Raw genomic sequence first — 8,025 nt, 5'->3', positions numbered from 1 at the left:
TGATTTGGATGCATTGGATAGAAAAACTCAGAAGCTTATGACAATGCCTTACACCCCTGTAGTGATATTGAAAGATTATACCTTCCCCAGAGATCTGGTGGCAGAGGGTTACTGCAAGTAAATTTGACAATGGAAGAGGAGAAACATGCACTGACTGATTCTGTGAAGAAAAGTCAAGAACAGGCATTAATTGAAGTCAAGAAAAGACTTTTACTGAAAGCCCAAAGAACCAAACAGGAGTATAGGGGAAAAATGATTAAAATGAGGACTGTAAGCTGGCACAACAATTTCTGGAGAAGATCAAGGACAAGGTGGACAATGATAAGACCTGATTGTGATTCACAACTGAAACTCTGGAAAGGAAAAATGAATCAATTATTTTGGCTGCTCAAGAGCAGGTAATTGTGCAAGGAAGCTGACAAAACTGTAGATCATGTACTCAGCTCCTGCAAAAAGATCACCCAGACTGAGTACAGACAGACACTCAGGGCCGGGCCAAGACGATTCACTGGAATTTATGCAAGAATTACATTAGGGCAGCTGAAAATTGGTGGGAACATTGTCCAGAGAAAGTCACAGAAAATGAGAAGGTCAAGATCTTGTGGGACTTTCGAATCCAAACTGACAAAGTATTGGCACAGAATACACCAGACATCACAGTGATCAAGGACAAGAAAGTGACCATCATCAACATAGCAGTACCTGGTGACAGCAGGGTCCATGAAAAAGAATATAAGGTCATTAAATACCACGATTTGAAATTTTAGATTCAGCGATTATGGCACAAACCAGCTGAGATAGCCCCAGTGGGAATTGGCACCCTGGGCGCCATTCCGAAAATACCAGGGTGACACTTAAAACATCTTCAAATCTACAAAATCAACATCCGTCAGAAGGCACCTGTGCTGGAATCCGCACGAATACTAGACCAATACATTAGAGTGTTCTAGGCCTCTTGGTGAGGCTTGAATTGTAATGAAAATCCAAAAACCAGCTAAAGGACTGGTGGCTGTGATATTAAACAAAATTCAATAATAATAATAATAATAATAATAATAATAATAATAATAATAATAATAATAATAATAATGCCTGCATATAAAAGCCCCCTTGAATATTTCAGTTTTGCATAGCTTGCAAAAAGTTAAGAGAGTGGGAGCTTTCCTGACCTCAGGCATGCCCTTCCATTAGAAGGGGGCCACAACAGAGAAGGCAAGTGTATGGGCAGTTGTTCATTTTGCCCATTTGCAGGTTGATATGTGCAGAAGACCCTGGTCCAATTAGTGAAGCTGTCATGGCAGAGCATAGGGGAAGAGGCAGTCTTGTAGGTATGAGGGTCCAAAACCAAGAAGGTCTTATGTGATAGCCAATAATTTAAACTGATGAGCAGCCAGTGAAATGTCTTGTGATGATAGCTGAGCTGTGACATGCTGCATCAGCTGAAGTTTCCAAATTAACTTTGAGGGGAGTGTGGTGGAACGGACTTGCTTTGCCTGGCAGGCCCTATTCCACCCCCAAGCCTCTACCAGGGGTTGCCACCTTTTCCTGGAAAGGGCTTACTTTCTCTGGGTAAACCGCTGCCACCACCTGATCATTTGAGGAACTGCCCACTGGGGAGGGTCAGGGCTCCCCAGCTTCCATTCCAACTCTGAGCCTCTGTTTCCCCTGGTTCCCCTCTCCTGGGTTCCACAGGGCAGATTGGAGGCCCTGGAGAAAAAGCTGCTTGCCAACTGCCAGCCTAATCCAGGTGCCCTCTTATTCCGATAGCATAGTGCATCCACAACAATGGAGGCCTAAGTGGTACAGAGAACTGTTCCCCACATCTAAGATTCAAAAGTATTTATTAAAAATAAAATGGTTACAAGTATGTTTTAGCACTGCACCAAATCGAGCAAGGGTTTCCAAAACAAATGAGATATAAACACAAATCCTCTATCCATTAATCTAAACATACCCTAGCAATGGTTAAAATAGGGTAGGCTCTTAAAGCTTAGAAGGTTACAATTCTCACAGAGTTCCCATTACCTGGAAGGCCGAGTCAGCTTCCTGGGTGAGCACATGGTCCAAAAATGGCTGCTCTCTCCAGAGGCCAGGCAAGAGGTCTGCTCCCTTCAGTGACCCAGCAGAAAAAAAGAGCTTACCCCTCTGTTCCCAGCAGTTTTATCAGTTTGCAGGCCCCACCCCTCTTTCAGGGTCAGTCTGAGTTATCTTTTCCCCCTAGGTCAGATGGCTCTTCCTGATGTCCCTCTGGAATTTTTAAGTCTTCCAAATCTACGATACCTGCTTGGAGAGGGGAAGAAAGGGGAGAGAGGAGCAGTTTCTTCACAGGGTGACCAAAATCCAGTGTGTTACAGTAGTCTAGTCTCGATGGTATTGTGTCATGGCCATATCAAGGCAAGAGTCCATCTTACTGGCTAGGCTGAGTTAGTCGAGAACTTTTTTTGCAACTGCATTAAGTTGCTTCTCCAATAATAAAGTTGGTCCAATATAACCCTAAGGCTCTTAATGAAGTCAGAAGGGTCAGCTGAATTCCCTCAAAAGTGGGGATTATAATGTCCTTCAAGTTCTCCACCTTCCTAGGCAGCATTACTTCTGTCTTTTCAGGGTTTAGTTTTAATTTGTTCAGTTAACCAATTAACCAATGCAGCCAGGCAGCGACTGGGATTTCTAATGTTTATCAGGAGATTTGGATATATAGAACTGCACATATTGATGATATATAGAACTGCACATATTGATGGCCATGTGATCAGTGATGGGATTCAGCAGATTTGCACCACTTTGCCAGAACCGGTTGTTAAAATGGTGCTTGTAAACAACCAGTTGTTAATTTATTTGAATCCCACCACCGGAACCAGTTGTTAAATTATTTGAATCCCACCACTGCATGAGATCCATTGAGGATCCAAAGTAGAAGCAAACCCTGTGTAATATTCACCCCTAGGCATTGCAAGTGAGTTTCTTCTTTCTGCTGTCCTTTTAGACATGTGATTTGTCTGCCTTCTTGCCTTGATCAGCTGCCTGAAAATTGCCACATCTCATTTGGCTTGCAGGTGGCTGAATAGAGACAGAAGATCATCAGAAGTGTAACTGAACAAACTGAGGCCGTTTCCGCACGGGCAGAAAATGACGGCCTGGAGACGGTAAAAACACCGTCTCCAGGCCGCCATTCGCACAGGGGGCGCAGCTGCAGCGCAGCCGCGCCGCCCTCGGCCGGCTGGGCCAGCGGCATATTCCCAGAACGCGTTCTTTTCAGGAATCTGCCCGCCCGTGACGCTGCCGGCGAAGACAGCGGCTTCCGCAGCGCCTCCACCGGCACTCACCTTGTCCCTGGGCCTCTGGCGTCGCGAGCCTGGGGACCATACCCTCGCCCGCTTTCGAGCAGGCGGCAGAGGAGCCAGAGCGTGTCCCCAGGCGGCCTGAAGCAGAGGTTCGCAACAAGCTGGTCGCAAGCACCCGGCGTCAGCGGCGGCTGCCCGCCTCTTCGGACGTCCGTGCAGCAGAGCGGTCCAAAGCTATCGGAGTGCGGCGCCGACCAGCCGTTCGCTGCCGTCGCGTGACCTGGGCTAAATGCCACTTGAAACATGGCTTTGGGTTGACAAAAGAGTCAAGGAACAGAGTTTGCAATAATGATAATCCTACAATTAATAATGTTTTGCTAATGTAGAATAAACACAAAACTTTTTCCAGATATCTCACCTCTATTGTCAGCAGCCAAAGATTTAGCTAAGCATCAGAAGTTTCAACTTGCTGCCTTAAGTAAATGGGAAAGATTCAGCCAGACTGTTATAAGAACTTGGTGTCTCAGAGGGATTATAATTATTGCGATATTTTGAGGAAAACAGTGATAGTCATATATCGTGGTTTGAGTATCTGCAGATGAAAACTTTTTTGGCAAAATGAAAAATATCTGATACACCCTTAAGGCAAATTAATGAATTTGAAAATGTAATGTTGTAGCCTCTGAAACATTTCCCCTCTAAATTGTATAATCTGATTGTTAATATTGTGCTACTACAAGTAATTTTACTCTTACGTGGGCCAAATTCTAGGCTATGAAATTGACGATGATGTCTGGAAATTCAGTTTATGTCTTCATTTTCTGTCTGTTATGGCTTTAAAGAAAAAGAAAATTTTAAAATGATTTCTTAATCAAACCTCACACCCAAATTGAATTCAAATATTTATAATTCATATGTTGGCAATTATTGATACTAAGATACATCAACAGACTTCTTGTGCATGTGGTGTCTTTGCTCAAGAGCTATGGACTATTGGGCAGAAGTTGTTGATTTGCTAAGCTGTATACATGGGACTATCCAAAGACACCTGAAACTTTACTGCTTAATTCAGCTAGGTTAAATTTTGCACACTGCTGGAAACAGAAAGAGTCTCCAAATAAACAGGCATGGTTAGATAAACTGGATGGTACTTACCAGATGGTTAAGCTTACATTTTTAGTGAATGATTAGAACTTTGAATCACTGTAGACTGATTGGCTGAGTTATGAATCGTATTCGAATAAAATTTGCTACTCGAGGTGGACAGGCAGAAGGGCTAAGTAGAATAATAACCTGTACACTACATGTTTATGGTAAAAGTTGCTGACCACAGATTGTTTAATTGATAACAACAGGATATAGGAGCAAAGGTGCTGTATGGGGATAGATCCAAGCCACCTGCTGACCCCCCACCATCAACCCCCAACATGCCTGCCTGAGGGGCCCAGCTGGGGTGACAAATATCAGGAAGTCATAGGTGTAGTCATCCCCGCAGGGTCGTCGCTAAGGAATAGGCGAGACGCGGAGGAGGTTTCATCTGGTGGAGAGCGTCAGCAACAGGAAGCGCGGGATTTCGTGATCCTGACAACTCTGCCCTGTGCTGGTCTCTGGCACCTTTTATTAGGGTTTCATTGTGGGCGTGTAAAGGAGGTGGGTAGGGAGATGAGCGGGGAGACGGGAGACCTGGAGATCATCATGTGATGCATGATCTCACCTGGCTGCTACGTGCGGAGAGGAGCGTAAGCGTCTGAGCCTAATCCTCACCTGGGGGCAAGACCATTGTCCCTAGCCCGGTGACAAGGCCAGACAGTTCATGACCCGCGTGACTCATAGGGGGATGAGAGGTGGGGAGTGGGGAGTCGCGACCAAGAAGGCCGTAGGAATAGGTGTTCCAGCTGACCCGCGATTGCTGCTGGGTCAACAGTGCATTACTACATCTCCTCACTTTTACATTTTAGAAGGGGGAGGCGAAATGCTGAGGGGCTGATTTAAGGGGGGCGCTGTCTCTCCTCCGCTGTTTGGTCGAGTTGACCGGAGCTGCTTGTGCAACATTAGAACTTGGTTGCTTGAGGGCGAAAGTCGAGGGAGCTTCTTACACACGTTACAGAGGCAATATTAGATACACATTGAATGAGAAACAAGATCCGGGCGGCAAGGCATACAATCAAACCAATGCAGAGCACAATACAATATTGGATACAACTTCTTGCAATTCGATGCACTTTCATATGAATCAACTGGGAGTTATCAGAGAGAGATTAAAACAACACATATTATGTACATTCTCTCACAAGCTTGGTGATGCAATAACAACAAATAATCAATGGTAGCCGCGATTATCTAGAGTCGGCAGTTCCTGCTGTTCAAGCGATGGTAGAATTGATGGACTTACGCCAGGGCACAGGCCAGAAACGACCTTGGCCGATAGTCTTGAGTGTTACATGAAACAAGTCCGGGGACTCTCCCACAAAGGGAGTCATAGGCTATATCGCGCCTTGGCTAGAGCCGCCCAGCGTCGCTCGGAAAAGGGGTTGAGGGCGGGCGGCACGTGCTTAGGCTCGAGGTGAAGCCTGATGCAAAACAATGGTGAGCGGCGGTAGAGAGTCCCAGCAGGCAGATAGGCGGGAATGCAACAACAGCAAAATCACGATAACTTTCTAAAAATTAAGGCGTACAGTAACTTCCAATAATCCAGTCGGGTCCCATAGTACTCAAGCAATTCCTTTACGGAGATTAAAACCAATGGGCATAAAGAACAGGCAAGGCATCAGACGTGCGTTAGCAACAATATATACCTAAGACATGCATGTTTGTAGATGAAGCGACATCATATAAAGTGAAAACAATAAACATAGCTACAAACAGCGGTACATAGGCTAGATATATATATGTAAGGAAGGAGAAGGCAACCAGCGGTTGCATAATTGTCAATGCATGGCTCTTTGCTGTTTGACTACCATAGAAGCTACCAGAAGCGATGAAGCGTTGTAAGAGTCCATGGGTTTCTCAAGGCTGATAGGCGTGCAGGAGAGCTACTGATAGTCTTTTAGCATTACGGAGTTCAGTGACTCTCCCGCGAGCAAGGTTGTGAAGAAGGTGTGTTCCAACAATTATTCAAGCAGCTGAAGAAACAGCGAGGAGAGTTCCAAGGGATTTAAATCTATCAGGGAGATGTGTTCCTGACTGCAATTCTAAGTTTCAGCCGAAGTGACAGAGAGGGAGAGAGAATGGCGATTGTAGATGAGGAGACAGCTGTACACAGCGTCAACCTTTGAGCTATAGCTGGCCCAGGCTGCCATTTCCCGAGGGGAGCGAAGGTTGCGATCTCCAGTAGAAGAATGGGTGCTACTGGTTCCAGAGAGGTCCCTCCCATCTTGGCCCAGGCTGAGGGAATTGTCCGGGCTCTCTCAACAGCAGGCGGCGAGGGTCCCGGATCACTCCAGGGAGGCCCAGCTCCATCTCTCGAGAGATGGGGCTGGCCTGGCATGGTGAGCTGGACTCCTGTATGGAAGAGAAAAGACAAGCAACGCTTTTCCCCAGGGTTTCTTAGCGTGCTGGCTGAGTTAGTTCTTATAGATAGCGATGGAAAGCCGAGCCTGTGAGTGGGGGGGGGGTACGATAGGAATAGAAAGAGTACTTGCTGGATATGGTCTGCTGGATGAGACTTTGATTGGAGGTCAGATTAGGTGGGGGGAACTACTCCCCTTTCTTTTCGTTTGTTTTAGTAAGCTTTTCCTTAGGTGCAGTTGGCCCCATTCCGACAACGCGATCACCTGCAACATTCAAAGGCGTTAGGAGACACAAGGCAGAAGAGAATTGCCGAAGGCTTAGAGGAGAAAGGGGAGAGTCCTACGCAGGTCGAGGGTGTTTGTTTGTAAAACAATCCCATTCACCCGTCTAAAGGGTGTGGGTTTTTGCAAAAGCAACTTAAACAATTCACAGTATAGTCATATGCATTAATGTATAGCAATCCATAGGAAGGATTTAGAAAGATGCAAAAGAAACAGTTCCTATGGGCTTGGAGTTTTGATCTACGAGCAGCTTGAAACCCTTTTTTCAAATCCCTAGGTGTTGAGGTGGTGAGTCAAGCCCATTTGAGAGAATGCAAAGAGTGCATTAGAGAGAAAGGGGGGGGGGGGTTGGAAGTTAACTCTACCTTCCCCTCCTGTAAGGAGACTCTGGCGGTTTGAGCTTGCTTGCTTCCCTACCACCTTCACAGCCCGGAGGCTGCGTTAAGGTAGGTGTGGCTGAAGAGCCCCAGGCACTGTGTGACTAGCCAGGGGAGGACACTCCAGCAGAAGAAAAATGTGGGAGCATGGAAATAATTCTGGCTCCACCTGAAACCTGTACCAATACTTCGCCAAGTGTGGCAGTGTAGGCTCAGAGTAGACAAAGGAAAAGGTTCTCAAAGAGAAGGCTTGAAGAGAAAGAATTTTTGAGGGTTAAAACTAAAATGGAAGTGGCTTGAGAGGCAGAATGGGTGACTTACAGCACCTTTCAAGGCATTAGCACATATAATCAAAAGGAAGAGAGAAACTTTAAATTGGAAGCATAAGAGCATAGCTTAAGGGCAATGGGGAAAAATTCCTCTCATGAGGGAAGAACCTTAAGAGTCCCTTTTAAAGGGCAAGTACACAGAAGACATACATAAGCATACATGAGCATGTATATAATGTAATGAGGAGGGATTGCAACTTTGACTCAAGATCTTGCTCTCTCTCTCTCTTGCTGAAGATGGTTTTTT

This window comes from Sphaerodactylus townsendi, linkage group LG03 (genome assembly GCF_021028975.2).
Source record: "Sphaerodactylus townsendi isolate TG3544 linkage group LG03, MPM_Stown_v2.3, whole genome shotgun sequence".
In the NCBI taxonomy this organism is placed as follows: domain Eukaryota; kingdom Metazoa; phylum Chordata; class Lepidosauria; order Squamata; family Sphaerodactylidae; genus Sphaerodactylus; species Sphaerodactylus townsendi.
The sequence above is the reverse complement of the archived record's forward strand: the minus strand, read 5'-3'. Positions refer to the sequence as shown.